Below are 20410 nucleotides of genomic sequence, written 5' to 3'. Positions count from 1 at the left end.
GCTATGTAAACTAAAGTGGTGACTGAGTAGGAGCAGGGTGAGCCTTTGAATGAACGCAGTGATTGCTGGTGAACCGTAACACAAGTCACAGTGACGAGATGTCTCAATAGTTGCATTATCACTGTTACGAGCCCCTCCCTCAAGTGCTTATCGGAGATGGATTAGCTTTTAAGGGGAGCCTTAATTTGCAAGAAAAGGCTAATTTCTTCCTGCTTATAGATGAAATAAAGGCTTTCATGAGTCAAAATTGTAAGTCAAAATGATCTCGATACAAAAATTATTCAGACACAGACTCAAGAGATTTTTGTCTGAATTTAAAACCCCACACCTCTTAACTACGCTAACATTCATCTCCTCATCCTTTTGAAAAACAGTTTGAATGCATTGACTTTTTCTCTAAGAGATAAGGTGCCCAAGAAGCAAGCAGACAGTCTAATTAACGAGCACACACACATACATACACACACACACAGATTTAAACGTGCCATTTTCTGTTCTCACCTTTTTTAGACTGGCCATTGGCAGAGAGCTAAGAGAACATAACACAAAAGAAGGGAGAAACAGAGAGAGACCGGAGGAAAAGAGGAGGATGAATGTGAGATATTTATGGACATGAGTTTTCTCCAGCAATCCTTTCTCCTGCTGCTCATCCTCCTGTCCAATGAACTGAGTACTGACAAACCAAGACAGGTTAAGCTTTTACGGCGACCTCCCATCTGATCAAAGTAAGGCAAAAAAAGTCCCGACTGTCAGGCATTATTGTGATAGGCTGTGGTCATGCATTTACATGCATCTTAGCTCAGCTGTTTGCAAGAAGAGAGCCTCGTGCACAAGACTTCAAGTAGCTGTTTGTTACACAAGCTCTCTTTTTCAGCTAATATCTGTCTATACATACTATATAGCCACACTTAGAAAATGCCTGTAACCTGAAATTATCATTTAGACTTGCTCCAGTCAGTTGGAATAAGACCCACAATCCACTGTAACTAAATATATAGACACATGTTCACTTACTTTACTTAACTGCAACATAAAATCGATATGTTCTGTTATTTGATATAGGTTTATTGAGGCATAAAAGGATGTGTTGTCAACATTCCCAGTTAAAAATGAAAGACCAGCTTGCTCAGACCAGATCCAGAACACCTTCCACCTGGTCTGAGCAATCGGATTTCATTGCATCCTCAATACATCCTGCATGCATTTGTGCATTTTAGCTTACTTAGAGCTGTCCACTGACTGAATCCTCCAAGACCCATAATAACGCTAAGTATGAATAGAACCATAATGATGATATTTTTCTGAAATTCTCTTAAATGACACTTTAGCAGTCTTTCCTAAAACATCATGAAATTGCATCATAAATTTTCCATAGAAAGAAGTTTAAATCTTACATGCTGTAGAGGTTTATTGGTAAATGGCCTGTATTTGTATAGCGCTTTTACTAGTCCCGCCTAGGGACCCCAAAGCGCTTTACACGTCCAGTCATCCACCCATTCACTCTCACATTCACACACTGGTGGAGGCAAGCTACAGTTGTAGCCACAGCTGCCCTGGGGCAGACTGACAGAAGCGAGGCTGCCATATCGCGCCATCGGCCCTTCTGGCCAACACCAGTAGGCGGTAGGTGAAGTGTCTTGCCCAAGGACACAACGACCGAGACTGTCCGAGCTGGGGCTCGAACCGGCAACCTTCCGATTACAAGGCGAACTCCCAACTCTTGAGCCACGATCGCCCCAACACGATTTATTGAATAAAAAAATGTACAAGGTCATGCTTCAGTTAAATGATCCTCTCCAAAAAGTCATTTAATAAAAAATATATAGATAAATAAAAAACTAGGCTCCCCTCTGAACAGCAAAACAGAAACAGAGAACGCTCTCCAAGTGAGGCGCATGGGCTCTTTGTTCATCATCATCAGCAATAGTGCTCCGCCAGGCTATTTAATGCTTGGCTGGAGAGTCAGGCAGCATTTTATCTTTGTTTCAGTTCCCATACCTGAGGAATACTTTTATATTCTCAAATGTTACACAGGGCAAGTGTCATAGAGTCTGTAATTTATGAATTACAATTCACAGTTGCGGTGTACCAAACACAAAACAGAAACCTCTGCTGAGGCTTAGGTCTTTGTGATGTAAAGGTGACGGTGTCACTTAAAGCATTTTCACCTGGTCTTCTTCCACAATGGTATTTCATTACCTTACAGTATAGCCGGTATGAAGGTGAAAGCTGCTTTGTGGGTTCTCACTGAGAGGTGGGGGAGTGCAGGAGGGCTGCTAGGCAATAGATCAATGACTCCGTGTTTCCACAGAGGGAGAGATAGGAAGTACAGGGCGAGCAGCAGCCGATGCCTTAAAATAGTTCTACCGATTGGAGCTCAGCTTTAACCCAAATAATGGAGAGGCTGACCAAGGTCTGCCGAGGTCTGTACATTTTTGATTAGCTCATGACCTCCGGAGAGTAGAAACAGAAGACAGATTTTATACGGAGGAGATAGAAAAGTGGGACAGGAGCTTTTTTCTAACTTTTTCTGTCTCTGTCTGGAGCCTTGGCCAATATTTTTTATTTTATTTTTCTAATTAGAGTTTTGAGTATAAAACCAGAGAGAAAGGTGACAATGTAGCTCATGCACAACAGGTTCGTGTGTGTACTGTTAAAGCATGTGTGCTGTGTCTGAGTAATCATCCATCATATCTGTCAGATTAGACCTACCTAGTAATGGCTTCAGGCAAATGTCAAACAGTCAAACACACACGCACGCGTGCATGCACGCACACACACACACACACACACACAGTTTAAGACTTTTTTTGTATTATTAAAGACTCCTCTTCTGAAGGGACAACAGTTCAACTGCAGACTTTCGAATAACATTAACACATTTGGTATGAACTTTTTTTTTAAGGACTTTAATGACTCTAAATGACTAATGATTTTTTTAAAAAAGAAAATCTGAAGCAATCTGATATGGGCCATTACCACTTTGAGAAGTATCCGGTGGCACAGGCACACATACGTACATCCACTGCAGATGTTCACCCTCTCTTGTTCTTAGCTCTGCTTTAAAGCTACAATGTTTTGTTCATTAATGGTTTCCTCAGCTGAAGAAGATAAACTGAGGAGACCGTTTGTGGTGAGAATGTTTTTACCTGGTAACTTGATGGCAGTTTGCAGCATATCTTCACTCTTGTTTGAACCACAATGTCTCTAACAGCGCTTTACTCATGCAGCACTGTACTTTTCACTTTCTGTCTCTATAAATATATATATGTATATATATATATTGCATCAACTGTTGTTTTTATACTTTTTTGTCCCTTCTACTTTTCTTAATATTGATTGCTGTGTGTGAGCCAAGTTTCCACTCAAAGACATAAAGGCTTTTCTCACTTCTGGTGTAGACATTAGCATTATCTCACATTGGTGACGATATTGCTGTTTTGCAAAAGCGTTCACATCCGCTTCCCTGCAGGGGCACAGCATCTTTTTGACCGTTTCCTTAATATAGCCTAATGAGAAAAGACAAGACTCAGCTTTTCCCTGACCCAGAAAATGAAACAGCGGATCAGCATCCGATAAATAGACAAACCATAAATTGAACCATAAATAAGAATGAAGTATATAATTAGAAAGATGATGATTCTAGACAAGCCGGCTCATTAGAAAAAGGGACTTGCGCGTTCACCAATAAGACTTTTCCTGTCGACTAAACAGATTCCATTGGAGAGCTTCATTATGGCAGAAGTAGCATTCTTTCTTTCTCTCTCTCTTTCTGTTTCTTTTCATTTTTTCCCTTTCTCTATCTGTTCTCAGTTTTTGCCCCCTACTGCCCTGTCCATTTCTTTCTCCTCCCTCTTCCTCTGTTCCTTTCTGCACTCAGTCTTCTCCCAGCCTCCTCCACCCTCTCCCTCCGCCTTCACTCGCCTTTCTCAGGGTCAATTAAGCTACAGTAACTAAACAGCAGTGCACCCTGTCACATTCCATCCAGTCCCACTCAGTGAGTGACTACAACTTTCAGTAAAACAAACGGGCTTTGAAGGGACCCGCTTCAGCAGCTATTACCATATGAACAACTCACTTCCTACCACACAATGAACTACCTTGACAGACCTTCTGTGGCCTCAGGCTGTCCTTCGTAGAATTGTGTTATTAATGGGGTATAAAGAAGGGTCTGTGTGCAGGCTGTCTGCCCTGTTTCGCCTCTGGTGCTCTAGCCTGGTCTGCCTGGCTCTGCCTTCCCAGCATTGCAATATTCAGCTCATGAGGGGTCAGCAGCAAAGACGCTCACTCACACACACACTCACACGCACACGTAAAGTACACACGAGCTCGCAGCAGGGTACGGGCATAAGTACAGAGAACACGGAACATGAAATGAAAACTTTGATGTACACACACTTGCACACATGTTCACACAAAAACATGCACACGCTTTCAACTATGAGAGTGCCATACTGTGCACTTGAGAAGCCAACCTCCAGCAAAGACAGATCTATTTCTCTTCCCCTCGTCCACCTCCTCACACAAAGAGTACAGCATGTCAACAGCTGACATCTTTAAGAAGGATGAAAACGTTCTCGTCCTTTTTCGATATTTTCAAACTAAAATAGAAAAGTTCACACTACAACACAGATCTAATTTAAACTGCAGTTTCCCGCAGCTCGGTGGAAGTCTGACTTTTTCTTGGAGAAAATTCCTTATGCACAACAGTTTGCGTTGCACTGACAACAGGTTTGTAGAGAGTAAATAGCAAGAACGGAGCCGCTACTGTGAGCCAACGACAGTAGCTTAAGAGACACAAACAAGGCAGACAGCAACGGGAACAAAAACGAATGAAACTGATACGTTTTCATTGTCCGATTGCACTGCAATGCATCTCCGGTACGGCACTTGCTATGAAAGGTGTCATTAACTTTTCCTGGCTTGTTTTACCAGGCCAAAATATCTGTATGTGTACAAGGACAAACTGTACTTGCGAGTAATATTTCTCAATCTACCTGCAGGCAGGTAGATCCGCTTTTCTCGTGACCTGATACTTTCCTGTGCATCTCTACACCTTAAAGGCTAACACAACAAACCTGCTACATTCAAGAGCAGCCATACTGACTGAAACGGAGACGGGGGAAATATCAGATGAATTGGCTGGGCACCCGACACGAGTTTGTTTGTCTTATCTATATATTTGATCTGGTTAGGGGAGGAAGTTTTGTTCAATGGCTCTTTGTGATCCACCACTACAGCTTATAGCTTACATCCTCAGGCTGCAGGTGGGTGGGCAGGAGCACAATCAGATGGGTTCAAGTGAACACTTAATGTTCTTCTCTGCTTGAACGTAGCAAACCAGATCTATAATATGCTTCAACAGGAAACGCAGAGCACACACTGCAATCAGATCTACTTACATCACAGTGACATGTCTTTTCTCCACATCACAAAGAGGGGGGGAAAATGCTAAATTCACCACACTGCCAAAAATTGTAATTGCAGAAATACTCACGCTGTTACAAACCGTGACTCTGTGTTCTTAGTTTGGCCTCACTCTGATGTTCGCATTCGTGAACATATTGTAATTCAAAGAAATTGGAAACAGCAGATGGCGTGACAAAGTGTTATATTATGCAGCAATATTGTACCATACCTTGTTTTAGTGCTCCCAGTTGAGTTGTAGGAAATGATGCTGCCAAAAACAATCAAGCCAGAGAGATCTAGCATTTGTGTTAAGTGTGAGAGATTCGCTATTATTTCTCTCTCTCTCTCTGACTAAAACATTGGATTGATTATATTTTATATAACACCACTGTACTATGAGTGGCCAGTACATATTTTTAAAAAGTATCTCAATCAATGTAATGATTAATGTAATTCTATGATGAAAACAATTTGATTAAAAAAAGGAGCACCTATTTATTTTCTTAACCGTTTATCCACTTCAGGGTCTCGGGGTGGGGGGTGGGAGGTCTGGACTCTCCACATGTCACCAGTAAAAAACACACAACTTCTTCCAGAACTCACAGTGTTCTAATTGAATAGTTTGATTTATATCAAATACTCAGCAGTGCATGACAAAAAAAACCAAACCTACTCATAAGTGAGATCCTGGAAGCAGCAATGGTTGCACTAAATGGCTCAAATGATTAATTGACTATCACTGTAGTTGTTAATTAATTTTTAGTGGATTGTAATAGATTAACCCTTTGATTCTTTCAGTTTAAGCTCATACATCCCAGCTGACTCCTTCCTTCATCATTAAATTGTGGTCTCCAGCAGGCAACTGACGCTAGGAAAACAAAGAAAACCTGAGTCAGAGAATCCACCTTCTCATGGATCAGATCTTCAGCTGACCACAAAGTCATCTGACTCCCAGTGCATGTCTGACCCACCGTCACTTGATACACAGAATCCAGCCCAAAACCTGGATAGCAGATACCGGACAGGTAACCCAGCCCATCGAATCGCATGCCTTTAACTTGAGGCAAAGCGTGTTTCTTTGGATACCTCTGTGCACGTACCTGCATGCTTGAGCCTGACCGTGTATATTATTTTATAGAGGTCTTCTAGAATTTCCAGATAAGGGTCATAATCCCATAAAAGCTTGTCAAAAGCTTGTTATCGCTCACACATGTTTGTTCATCAAACTCCACCTTAAAACCCCTCAGAGGCGGATAAAGTTCCATCATCTGCCAGGTAATAAAATACACTATTTGTTCTCTTATACAAATGTCTGCAATACAGGTGCGCTCGTCTCTCTGTCCATTTGAGAGATAGTTATCAGTTAAAAGGGTAACCAAAGCCTCTACACTTGTCAGGTCCCCCCTTTTTTCTACATTCAACTCCTCATTAGGTCCCACTGTGAATAATATCTCCTTTTAGCTCTGTTTACTTGAGGCATATGGCAGGCCTACAGTAGTCAGCAAGCTGTTTCCTATGACTAACCTTTCCACTACGGTTTTATTGGTCCACTCTTATGAGCACATGGTGACTGCAGCATATTTGACCCATGAGCTGAACTCATGACAGCAGTGGTTTCACCGAAAAGAGGAAGACAGCGGTCATCCGTGTGAGGAGGAAAGGCACACAGGGCAAACAGTATTAATGCTTCTATTGATTACAATCTCGCCATCCGCTTCTACACTCTCGTTAGATGTAACACAATGCATCCCAGGGAACGAATAACCATTGCTAATGGCTATAAAAAGCTCTCGAGAATCGGCTAACATTCTAGCCACTAAAATCAATATTTCCCCCAACCACAATCTTTATTTAATCTCAGTATAGTGGCACGAGGAATTAAGGATGAAAAGCAGATGAGAAATTGCTCAGTCAGAACAGAGTAAGAGACACTGGGTTAGCCTAAATTGACTGAAGCTTAGCCACTAAATCTTAGCACCTAACTAAAGTTTACACAGTACCCCTGTGTGGCTGCAACTGATTCAGACATGCTCAAAAATCCACTCTGTTGCTATCCAGTAAGGTACTTTGGATAAAAATAGCGCCTCTCTTCCTGTGTTGTGTCAAACTGACTCCAATCATTCACAGAGGATTCCAAATAACAATTAATTAATGAAAAGTACCTCCCCTGTGCTCACCGCTCCAGTTGACGCTGTAGTCACAACCCAGGCAGTATTTACTATAAGTAATTAGCCTAGAGTTACAGGCATGGAAATCACAGTGATGATGGAATAACTATCTGAATGCCTCAAGGGCGGGACAGGAAACGAGAGCACTCAAACAGACAGTCATGCCTTATTATGCAAGTGGTGGAGGTAAGAAATACAGCCTCCCCAGGTAATTAAGGTCGTGTAGGCAGCTTCTTACAGACAATTGCCCTGAACAAGCCTGGTGTGAAGTGAAAGATGCTGATGTAAAGTGGAAGTGAAAATAAGTGAAACTCTGCAGTGGTCTGACCTCTGCAATCAGACCCAGAATAAAATATTAACTATTCAAGCATTAAAAGACAGACAGTTTGAGCAGGTTACACTATGGATGGATGAGTTGTGAGTTGTATCATTTTAAATATCACAAATGTAAGTGTTGCTAAAATGGCAAGCGCAACTGCATCGCATACGTATAATGTTACTCTAAACATCTGCAGCTTGAAGCACACTTCGCAGTAGCCATAAATACTGAATTCTCCTATTGGATGTATTTAAGGCTGTCATTTAATTGCTCAGCTGTCACGGGGTCCTGAGCTCACATGATTATATTTGTGCATACTTATGTGCATGGTGTCATGTGTGCGTAAGAAGCACATGAACCACTGTGCATATAAAGCATATGGCAATATACTTAGGCTACGGCAATTACTGGTAACCACATCCTCATTCTTCACAGGGTTTGTGCTATCTGTGACTGTTAAATTACCACAGTATGGGTCAGCCAGGGTTACATAGCTTGACTAACGCAAAGTACACACTCACATACACCATCATAGTTGTAAGCACACACTAAGTCCTTCACCTGTTAATGTGTGAAACAAATGACGCTTGCAGCGGCGCCAGAGCGAACACACCACCATGTCCCATCTTATCAGCTGGCTGCATAAAACGCTGTTTGTTCTAGATAGAGTCTGCAACAATCAACCAGTCTGCTAGAGGGGATTCAACTGGCCCTGGATGACTGCACCTCACAGGACTGAACAGAGAAGCAAATCCAGTGCGGGCACGGGGGAAGGATGAAGATCAAAGTCAGGTACAGACTGAATGACAACAATAGGCCTACACCATGGGATCAGCTCAATGCTCCAAACTCCCAATCTTATCTAGGTCAGAGCCACACCTCCACAGACTCATCACACTGCCTTTTCTTGCTGTTTGATTTCTTTGTTGTCATGGGTGGTGATGTAATCTAATGTAATTTTGCAGTGTAAACTCTCAAGATGAAGACCAGGTAGCAGAGCCGTGGATTTCCTGTGTGAAAACACTCAGTTTTTGGAATAAGTCAGCCAAAGAGGAACCAAAACAATAATCTTCTAAAATGTTTTAAACCCTTCAATACACATTTAAAAGGTGGGAACCAGCTAATAAGAAATAACCTTCTGTTATAAATATGATTTTTTTAAAAACACAACAATTTTACTTAAGGAAGAAGAAGGAAAAAAAAACTTCCTTCATCAGTAAAACCCTCCGAAACCTTGTAAATGATTAACTGATAGTGCGCCTACACAGCATCACCTTCCACCCAGTGTTCCTATCTAGTTACCAGGCTAGCATTACTAGACCAGGTAAAATTAGGATATCTTGTCCATCCAGGCTTAGCTCACATGTACCATGACAAAAACCTGCAGAAGGAAAAAAGACACGAGGGAGAGAGAAACTGAAGTGGTTGACTAATGAATTAGCTGTCTTCTGTTTTTCCTACCTGTCAACCAACTGAGAACAGTTAAAAGCCTTTATGAAAACAAGATTTGATATTGAGAAAATGCACAGATTGTAATAATCTACCCGAAACAGAAATAATTCTCTGTGATAAAGCCTGACCAGCGTTGACTCATCAAATTCTCTTCAGAGGAGCTCGGCACGTAGCCATCACTCCTCACTCTGATTCCAAACCCAATTAAATAATCAAGGGTTTAACTGCTGTATAATAACATAATCAATAGACAGAAAATGTCTTGGTTATTGGGATGAAGTTAAACAGATCCCACGGAAAGTACAGAAAACCATCAGAGAAACAGATGAGAAGGTCCAAGATTAGCTGAGGACGGGAGCACATCAAAAGATACAGCGTTTCTGTATGCAGCTGCTGCACTGCCCAATCAAACCAAACTCAGAGACCAAAATAAGCCTCGCTGCACATTTCTCAGTCTCAACACACACCAATTTATGCAAGAGTGCATACCTACACAAACAAGACACTAGTTCCAATACATGCACTATAGCCTTACCCACCTTCACAAGCCCAGAAGCATTCACCTCCAGAATAATCCAGTCAGCAAACCTAAACAGGTTTAGAAAAGCAAAGCTTTTTAACAAATAACGTAAAAAGGCCCCCAGTAGGCTGTGATGAATGAATCAACCCAAGCATGCTGTGAACATTATCAGAGTGGGGGATGAATGAATATATTATCATGCAAGGCACAAATTCTCTTCTCCTGCCTCACAGCTTGTCTGTCTTCCTGCCTATCAACCTGCTTGCCTGATTACCTGCCCACATACAGAGCACCTTTTGTCCAGATTAAAGGGGGATGGATGGGGCAGGATGAAATATTATTTCTTTTCACGAGAATTCATTTTGAAAAGGAGATGCATTGGTTTCTTTGCTGTGCCTCAAAGCTTCACTGCCTCCCTTCCTAACTGTCCAGACTCTTTCTATTACCCTCTTTGACAGGCTGTCTTCCTCTGTACCTGTCTTTTTAAATGTCCCAGTTATCTCTAAGTCTGCATTCCTGCATGCCCCTAGCATAACTGTCTATCTGACAGTCTTGTTTATTTTCCCAGCTCAAGTTTGCTGTCTATACTTTACGTTTATGTCACTAGTTAGCACTAACAAATACATTTTGTCAGCAACTTTCAATGATTGAGTTACATTGGGAAACTGCTACAAAACTATGTGTAATTTCTCTATTTAATTTTAAGTTTCACTGTAATTGAAACACGCCTACTGTTTTTCCCTGTTTGTCGTATTTTCGCTAAGCTTGGCTATCTGCTGCCATTTGGGGGCAGAGTCAAAAATATGTTTAACAACTGGAAATGCAGAATTCTCTATTTTTATGCGTGCACTGTTTTTGGTTCTTTGCTGCTAGAAACACCAAAGTCAAAGGTTACAAAGAACTTTGTTTTAGGTGGGTGAAACTGAGTGTAAAAATAATTAAAATGATCCCCTGCAGCTACTGTCTGTGCTTCTCCTATGTACTTCTTTGTGCTCCATTGTTTCTCCCGCTTCTCCTTCTTGCGGTGTACTGTGTTAATTCGCTTTCCTGGTTAAGCCAACCTTTCAACCAATCATCATTTGACCTACATGTAGCGTCATCGCCCAGGGGCGACACGGTGTTTGCTCGTTGAAGGACTGTACGCGAGCCTCCACGTTGTATGAATTCCCATAATCCATCTCCCTGCGTAGGTGGGAAGCTACAAAAACAGACACCGACGCGGGACCATAAATTGGCCTTCAGCTGGCTTCGAGTATAAATGGACAAAGCTTCGGATTTTTAACTAAACCAAAACAACAATTTTTCTTTTGACCAAGTGTTTCAGGAACCTAACAGCACTTGGGATTAGGAATCGGTTTACTGGTGTTTATGTCAAAGTCCTGCATTCTGCACCATTTACCCCGGCCTCCTTCCTGTGACTTTTCTGCTGTATAAGGATTTACGTTTCCTGGATTGTAAAAACATTACCTGTAAACACCATTATGGCAGCTATTTAAATATATTCAACTAGAGATACAGTTGCCTTTCTAGCTGCCTACCTGCCTGCTAGTCACCCTGTTTGCCTATCTGTTTAGTTTCCTAAGCTCAGGCTGGTGTCACACCATACATTTAATCATTACAGGAGCCCTGACTAAACCAAGCAGCTTCCCTGAGCTGACTGCTCAGGGTGTGTGTGTGTGTGTGTGTGTGTGTGTGTGTGTGTGTGTGTGTGTGTGTGTGTGTGTGTGTGTGTGTGTGTGTACGCCTTTGTAAGGCCTCCACTCAGCATAGTGATGATAAGTACTCCCAGCCCAGCGCTCTGCATGAGCTGATGGACAGACAGGCCAAGAACATTGGGAGCCTTGTGGTGAGTCGTGTGTGTCTGTGTGTGTGTGTGTGTGTGTGTGTGTGTGCGTGCGTGCGTGTGTGCGTGCACGTGCTTTCGGTGTTGCTTTTTTTTTGTTAACCAGCCACGCCACCAGAGCTTGCCACATGGCTGCAATTTGTTCATTAACTATGTAATAAATGTACACACACACACAGAGGTAATATTGTTCGGAGTTCTGCCTGATTGGATTCTGAAATAGAGGACCCTCAGGGGAATCACTTGTAGTCTACCAGCCACTGTGACCAGGGGAAGACAGATTTTTTAACAAGGGTTGAGACAAATGCTGAAGAAGCACACAGAGTCTGGATTTTTCTACCTCTAATAAGAAACACTGTGAATATAAACTAAGATAATACTGGTTGGGTAAGGTTTTACCTTGATTCTGATTGCTCGCATATGACCAGATGTAAAACTCCTTTCTTAATACCGTTCATGTTTATGTGCCTAGGACGCTAGAGACCACTGTAAATAATTAATATGAACCCGGGACCAATTACAAGAACTCTATGATCATCATCAGTGAATCAGATGAGTTTGGGATGGTTGTTACAAATCACATGCTGACTCGGATATCAATTAAAGGTTGCTTAAGGTAAGCTTGCCAAGCTCAGAGCACGCTAATGCTTGCTTGTATCACAGCAAGCAACATTAGATTATCGAACGGCAGATAATTTAAACAGAAATATTGCTGTGGAGAGAAAAAAAATCCAGAAACGTGGATCATAAACGAAATCTGTCAAGTCCTGTTTGGCTCGCGTATGTAAACCAGCAGTTTGGCTTTCAGAGACAACTGCTCCTCCCACATTCAGCGAGGCTTATAGCCTCTGGAAGAGTGACTGCTGCTCTGCCTTGAGCATACCGATCACCTTACACACTGGCTTTCCTCTACTTTGACAAGTGATACACATACATGTATATCCACACGTGCACAACCGTGCATGTCTGTTTGCACAGCTACTCACAGAGCTATAAAATCTGCACACACACACACACACAACCTATAACCCCTCCCCCACCTGGATTAATTCACCTGCTGCACCTGAGAATGCGAGCACTATGATGTCACCTGCAATCCCATTACTTCAAAAGCACAAAAGCACCTCAGTGCCATCAGTACAAAGAGCAAACACACCCTCTCACTTCTTCCTTTGTCCCTATGTCCCCTAATAGTAATTCCCCAGCAGAAAGTCCATACCCAGTGAAGGGAGAATTACAGAGTGTGCTGTACAATCAGGTATTCTTGAGTTTCTGCCCACTAGCACCCATTACGTGCACCACTGTAACAATGACAAGCTTTCTTTATCCCTCTTCAATCTCACTGACATGAAAGAAACTGCCCTGACGCATGAATTTGTGTGCACTAAAAATGCGCCTTGTGTGCGTATGAGTGAATTTGTGTGTAATTGTGTACACGCATTTGAGTGAAAGGTGGTTGTGCAGTGAGAATCCCATGATTACAGTGCTGCCAGTGGACTGCACTCCCAGAAGCCCCCACTGGAAATACTCACAAGCAGGGAATGATGTGATGAGACAAGGCGATAATACAACCACCACATTAGTGCATGGTTAGCCATTAAAAGACCCAAATGAGATTATGAGGTCATATGGGAGGTACAAAGCCTTCAGCCAAAACAAGAAGTCCTTCTGTGAAAGTACCGGCACATGTTCATGTTTTCCTTCTGCGTGAAAGGAAGCAAATATAAATCTGGAGAGAAGGAGAACAGGGCTGAAAAAAAAGGGAAAAAAAGCAACGAGATAGGCAGATGATAAAATGCTAACAGACTGAGAAACAAGAGCTGATAGCATGAGGTATTCCCTGCCTTGGAAATTTCCATAGTGGTCGATTTATGGACTAATCCATCGTGGAATAACACATGAATTCAGCATGATTTGCCATCAAAACAACCAACTGAGCATGAAACAGGCGACCCCTGCCCATCTTCAATTTCAGCTTAGTGGAAGGATTTTTCCATTGTAAAGCAAGGTGAAATAGCAGCAGTTCAATGTACTGTAACACACTGGAGATGCACCAGCCCCATGAGCCTGCTATTCACAAGATGACGCCTACTGTGAAAATATTCTTCTGCTCTCTTTAGGAAGGAGAAAGCGGAGAGATGGAAAGAGTTTATGTACGTATGTGTGTGAAAGAGAGAGGAGATAGAGGATTTACTGATGAGATAAAAATGGAATCCATTTTGGTTCTTGAAGCACTCTCACCCACAGTGTGAGGACCTGCTCGGTGCGTTATCCTGGCATTGCTCTTTCAGTCACTTCCCCTCTTCCCTCCTCTGCTCTCTTTCAATTGTTCAGTCTTCCCCACACTACACTCTTTATATAATTTCCTCTTTTCCTCCTTAGTCACACCTCCTTTCCTTTCCTTTCCTCCTCTCTCCTCCCCTTCTTTCTCTCACTTTTCCTCTCTCTAGGCAGTAACGCACCCCAACACTGTCTCAGGTCCTGAAACTATGGCAACGGAATGAGAGAGCAAGCGCTCTCTATGATTAATAGATGAGAGATGCAGTGCCAATCGCTGGGGCCTGGGGAGGAGGGACAGATGCACTCGAACAACGCCACGCAAACACGCACACACAGTCGCAGAGAGTACACACAATGAGAGCACACACAAACCCCCCCTCGCCATTAGCCACCCTCTGTGCTTTGTGGTACTATACGCACGGAAAAGGGTCTGACTTAGGCACTACACAGAGACACAGACTCATAAGCAAATTAAGAGGCAGTAAGCAGGGGTTTTTTCTGATGCTTAACATCCACATGACACACACACTTTCTTATTGGCTCCCAACAAGCGAACTAACCACAGAAATAACCACAACCACAGTAGCGGATGCAGCCCTAATGAGTCTTAAAAGACTGTGGATGTGTCCATGACTCACAGCTGGCTTCTCTTACCTGCAAAAGCACAACAGCAGGACGGGAACTAGGACATCATATTTTAACACTGTGTGCCGTGGTTTACATCATGTGCTCTGTAGCGCAAGACTTGGTTGTTTTCAAGGCCACTCATTCATCCATCTCCCAGGCAATCACACAAAGCCCTGCTGTTTTTGGATTATCCCTGCAAATGTATTTCCTTTCCATTCCATCTGAGTAATGACAGGCAACCAAACCCAGCTGTGACAAAGGTATTACCACATGTTAATGTAGCATACACTAAGTGCTTAAAATAATAATATGAAGAGAAAGTGCACAATTTAAGCTGATTTGAAATGTTTCAGTGGATGGGTTTTCATCTAGCACGCACGGCAAAGTTTGGCTTCTCTCAGTCTTCTCCTAGATGAGCTGGCTATCACTTTCTAATTCACTTAATTTCCAACAACAAAGCATTGCCAAGGACCAACAGCCAAAACACCAACAGACACTGCTTGCTTGGTCCTTCATGCCTCTGGCTTTTTTGGCATGCAGTTTACAACACGCTCAATCAATTATGCTAATGTAATGAGTATGAAGAGTGTTTAACACATGGATGGTTAATTCTGTGGATGCACTGTAGAGTCATTTTTTATGGAGCCACAAGGGTTAAGGCTAAGTGGGAGAAAGCAGCCAGTTAGAACAACACATTGAATCCATGCATGCGTCTGTGTGTGTGTGTGTGTGTGTGTGTGTGTGTGTGTGTGTGTGTGTGTGTGTGTGTGTGTGTGTGTGTGTGTGTGTGTGAATGTGTGAAAGACAGCGAGAACAAGAACAACGCGCAGAAGCTAGTGATTAGTGATTACATTCTCAATGAGCCATGCTGTGAATAGAGCATACAGGACTCTACAGCACTGATATATATCAAGTGCCTGTAGTACAGTGAATACCATTTATCATCTCATATAAACAACGAGCAACATGTTCCAGTAAAAGAAGGCTGTATGGTGTATAATGAGTAAATAAACTTTTTTTTCTTAAGGAAATCACAAATATAAGTTAAACAAAAGGGTGGATGCAAATCTGAGCATAGCTCGAATATCTTTTATATCTCTGTCAACATTTTTATTTTCAGATAAAATGATGTAGTTATCAAATAATCACAGAACTCATTGCCAACAAAAAAAGTGAGACGGAGCAGCAGAAGGTTAAGTACAAAATAATGTTTATATAGAGCAGTTGTATAATTTGTTGTAGCAGGTTAGGATATCTTCCTGCTTGTTTTTTTACCTTCTGAATCACAGCAGACTCCCACTGAATCTGAAAAGAGAGCCAGCCAAAAACAGACACTGTGCCATAACATCTGTGATGCAAAAGTTCAAACCCAAGCTTCTTTGATTGAGCTGACCCGCGTTTCTAAAACAAAATGTGTTAAAAGCGCATCCACAAAGCCGGGATTATGCTCTTTCTCCGGCTTTGTTCTGCTACTAGAGGTTTGTTATTTAGTGTTACGGCAGTGCAACTGAGGCGGCGGTAATTTAGAAAGACGTGGAAACTGAAAATGGGGTAAGCATCAATAAATCACATTCAGATGACTAAGATGCGTTTGATGCTTTCGTGTAGTCTAATTGTTTCTAAAAAAAAAAAAAAAAAAAAAAAAAAAAGCCCACACACCAAGGATGTGCATCAATAAAACATGGCTTTTATTAAATATGCATAAATACGCACACTATTGAATGCAGACTATTGACACTGACTGAATGAGGACCAGCAGTTAACTGTGGCTGACTGTTGTGGCTCTTTATAATAGAAGGCCAATTCATTTGAACAGAAGCAAAGCTCTTTATCAATTATTCAGACCCACTGTATTAAAGCAACATCTGCATCTGTCCTTAACTGGCAAAGGTAAATACAAACTCTGTCTCGCTCTTTCTATTTCTGCTTCTCTCTTCCTCTCTCTGTCTCACACACTCACGCGCGCACACATACAGTGTGACAAATGCACATCAGTCACACACAATGCCATCCCCGTTGCTATTGTTAGGGGATCGGCGGATCAAACGCTCCACAGAGCATTGCTCCAAATACAAGCAGCAACTCTGGTCGCCCTGCTTTATTCAGGGTTTTTTTTTTTTTCAGGAGGACAACAGGCAGACTGTTGTCACTAAGGTAATCATGCTGTAATTCATGTGTCAGCACAACCAACATGTCAAAATATAAAGTGCTAATAGTAGGATTAGCACTCTTATTGGTGGTGCTGTATGCTGCGTGAGGCAATATGGTGGGACTTGCGGGCTGTGCAACATCTTAAGAAAAGAAAAAATGCCTCCAGGATTTTTCAATGCCTCCAGGCTAATGTTGTAGGAGGAGAAGAGGTAACATGTTAAAACATTTTTGCTCTTTCCCCATTTAAGATCTGTGTGTAATACCCAGCACAGTGTGGATGCTGACAGCAAAAAAACATAAGGTCACACGTGAAAAAACACAGAGGAGCCCCAAATATTTCCAGGCATTTCAGGGAAAACATGAACTACAACACCCTTTCCTCTCAGAGCTGGTGTAAAGTTGTGTTTTCTTTTTCCACTTAGGAAAAAAAAAGGCTGATACACCATGTGGTGCATCTGGAAAACAGTTGACATGATGCATATTTTGCGGTCTGCATTCAAAAGTGCTTGGATTCACCCATTTCTATCAGCTCACTTGCACACTTTCTAATCTATAACCTACATTCAGAGTTTGAAAATCCCTTTTCCAGCTATTCCCAGTGCCTCTGGGGAAATCGAGGAGAGGAGAGGAGAAGGGAAGAGAGGGGCAATCACAGAGTAACTGGGTGTTGGCACTTGTGTTGGATGTGGTTTGTGAGGCCTCTATCTCTCCTCCAGGCTTGATAAATAAATAGAAATAATGTGCAGAAGCACTTCATCTACTGGAAAATCCCCTTCTCAACCTGCGCCCCTGGTCAATATTAGAAACATTTGACTGATCTTTTGGAAAAGAGTAACAGTGACCACTCCATCACCTGGTGGCTGAACACGCCCTAACCAGTGTGCCTGTCCCTCTGTGTGTATGAAACACACGCAGAAAGCGAGAGAGAGGAAGAAAGTCTCAGCCCGCAGAGTAGCTCACTTCGCAATAAAAACATGAATGTAAAATGATTAATTCACATCACATCCCTGTGATTCAATCAAGAGTTTTGTAGAAATACTGTGAAGTAGAAAGATTGTTAACAAAATTAGTCCACCCTATGAATATCTGCTTTACATACAGATACATTTACTCCACGTAATGTGGAAATAAATTGCAAATGAAAATCCCGTCATGCACTGTAATAATTAAGCGAGGATTCGAGTATTATGCGTTTTCATAACATTAACATTAATATTTTAATAAGTGTTTTTAATGGCTGTAGTTTGAAAGTAAGCACTGTGAAGTCATAGGGGCGGGAGGACTAGTCGGTCCACTCCAGCAAGTTCCTACAAACACGTTTCCCCTCCTTATTTTCATATTTTGAAATTATACACTGGTATTGTTTTTTCTCGTGTTTAGACGCACTAGCTTGATCCAAAATAGGTCTTCAGAGACCTACACTTCTTTCTACTATATGAACAAACAGCATAGGAGGGATTACGCACGAAATTATGATCTGTTTAAATCACCATATGGTATTTTTCTTGCGGAAAAGGATCACAGTTCTCATATGAATCTAAAATGTACACCTTCTGATTCACACATTTAATAAAAAATGCTTTTGTAAATACGCGAAAACATACTAAGTTGATACGGTTACCGCGCGAAGCTGGTGCACTTGTCGCCCGGTAGCCTGGCTGCACAGAAAACAAGCCTCCGGGGTTTGAGAAAGGCTGGTACGGGCTATGAGCGCATGAAGTTAGACGTAAACAAAGAAATCTCACCTTCAGCTCATGAATGGATATCCCTCGGAGTGGTTACACAGCTCTGCCTTTTAGTAATCCATGAGATGTGTCCCTCAAAGCAGTTCAGATGGTGCTCGCTTTAGGATAACAATACGAGCGCTACTTTTCTCATGCGCTTCTTTTTGTTACATGCCGCGCTCAAATCACACCACTCAAATCGGAATATCCATCGGAAATCCACACTAGTGACAAAAAAGGACGCTTTGCCTCGTAAACTTCCCTCAGGTAAACTGTACGAGCACAAACAACCGGGTGTCCCAGAACTAGCTACGGAGCTGAACGCAGTCCCTTCCACAAAAGCCGACGGTCATCCTATTTGGAGATGAAGCTTCTTACCAGACTGAAGCGGAGCGCAGCAAGCCCAGCTGTCACCCACCCGCTACACACACACTCTCTCTCACACATGCATAGGGAGGAGCTACGTCTATGGAACGGGAGCTATTGTGTCAATGGGTGCCAGTTATGGACAACTGTATTTCTATTTTTACGCAGTGGAATGCGCGTTGGAGAAAGAGAAATCTTGGGGGCTATTAATAGTGTCGACACAGGAAAAAAACACAAAGAGGTTATTGGGAATGTCAATAAGATTAACTGGTATTCTGTATTCTGCTCTGCTCCGGGCCGCGGATGCAAACTGTCACTGGTAATTTTGATGACACAATAAAGATGCAGGTCCTCCTTCGACCCCCCCGCCGCCGCCGCCGCCGCTGCTTTTGTCAATGCGAATCGGAATATGATCAGATTCAAAGTCTGCTGCCAGTTGTCTCTGCGCTGATCTCAGGGCGCCTACCGCCTTCCCTCTTAGGTGGTCCCGGGCCTGGCACGCGCGCACGCACACTGCTGTAACTGGGATTTTACAAATGAGCCCTTACTTTCCTTGACCCTCATCTCATCAGAGAGGCCATCAGGTAAAAATCTGAAAACAACAACGAAGTTCAAAAAGTTGTTGCTTAAATTTATGCTACATGAACTATCTGATGTTAGCGATGCGTGCTCCACTTAGCCTTTCCCCGACTCTCTTACACACAAACACACACAAACACACTAGTGTGTACACCCAGCATTAAACTAAGCCAAAATCAACATCAATTTGTTACATTTAAAACTGAAAGCCTGCCACAAAGCACAAACATAACTGCTTGCATGTGTGTGTGTGTGTGTGTGTGTGTTCTGTCATATACTGTGTTTTGTGTACCTGTGAGCATGTATGTCAGCATGTATGTCTACATCTAGATCATGTCAAAAAACTCATGAGAGGCAAAGCTAACTTGTGTCAGGTCTTAGGCTTATCATTACATTATAACAAGCCACCTGTGAACGCAGCTGTGTGTGTGTGTGTGTATGTGTGTGTAATTGTGCTCCTGAGTATAAGCCTGTCAGGCACTATTGCTATAATGTTACTGTAACAGTTCAGTACAGTGTGTCTCCACCGGCCCAATGCCAAACTCTATACAGTGGTTCCTCAGTGTAAACTAATGCACTCCTGTCTGCCAACCCTTGCCTCATCTGTTATCATTTAATTTGCTCTAAAAGCAAAACTCATTTAACATCATGCAGTTGAGGCATTATAGAGGGCTGTGCAATGTGATGGAGGAAACATAATCGCTTTGCTGCTTTTATCTTTTTTTCACTGCAGATATCCGTGTAGTTGTTAGAAAAATCTTATATTGAACCGGCTGGAATTAAAACGTGAGGTGCATGCAAACAAAAGCACCTCTTTGGCAATTTTTTTGGCTGGAATGAATCTCATCTTATAGTATAATTATAAGCAACAACTTTGTGTGAAATCATTAAAATTCTGCTTTTGATATCAATGAACTGCATGCTGTTGACAAATGCAGGTGAATCATTATAGATACACACAAACCCAGATGA

The 20410-nt window shown here is 42.2% G+C and overlaps 1 protein-coding gene across 2 annotated transcripts in view; it reads right to left on the bottom strand.

Moving 5' to 3' along the window:
• The window catches only part of sema6a (sema domain, transmembrane domain (TM), and cytoplasmic domain, (semaphorin) 6A), a 103587-nt gene extending 84678 nt beyond the window's left edge, over window positions 1-18909 (bottom strand). For both annotated transcript variants that reach the window (XM_006789885.3, XM_006789886.3), the window contains exon 1: window positions 18515-18909. The gene's annotated coding sequence lies outside the window, so the exon portion shown is untranslated. The remainder of the gene's footprint in view (window positions 1-18514) is intronic.
• Window positions 18910-20410: the final 1501 nt, after the last annotated feature.

Source organism: Neolamprologus brichardi, chromosome 12, assembly GCF_056152115.1.
Source record: "Neolamprologus brichardi isolate AB-2024 chromosome 12, ASM5615211v1, whole genome shotgun sequence".
Lineage (NCBI taxonomy): Eukaryota > Metazoa > Chordata > Actinopteri > Cichliformes > Cichlidae > Neolamprologus > Neolamprologus brichardi.
This window is presented reverse-complemented; position numbering and strand designations above follow the sequence as displayed.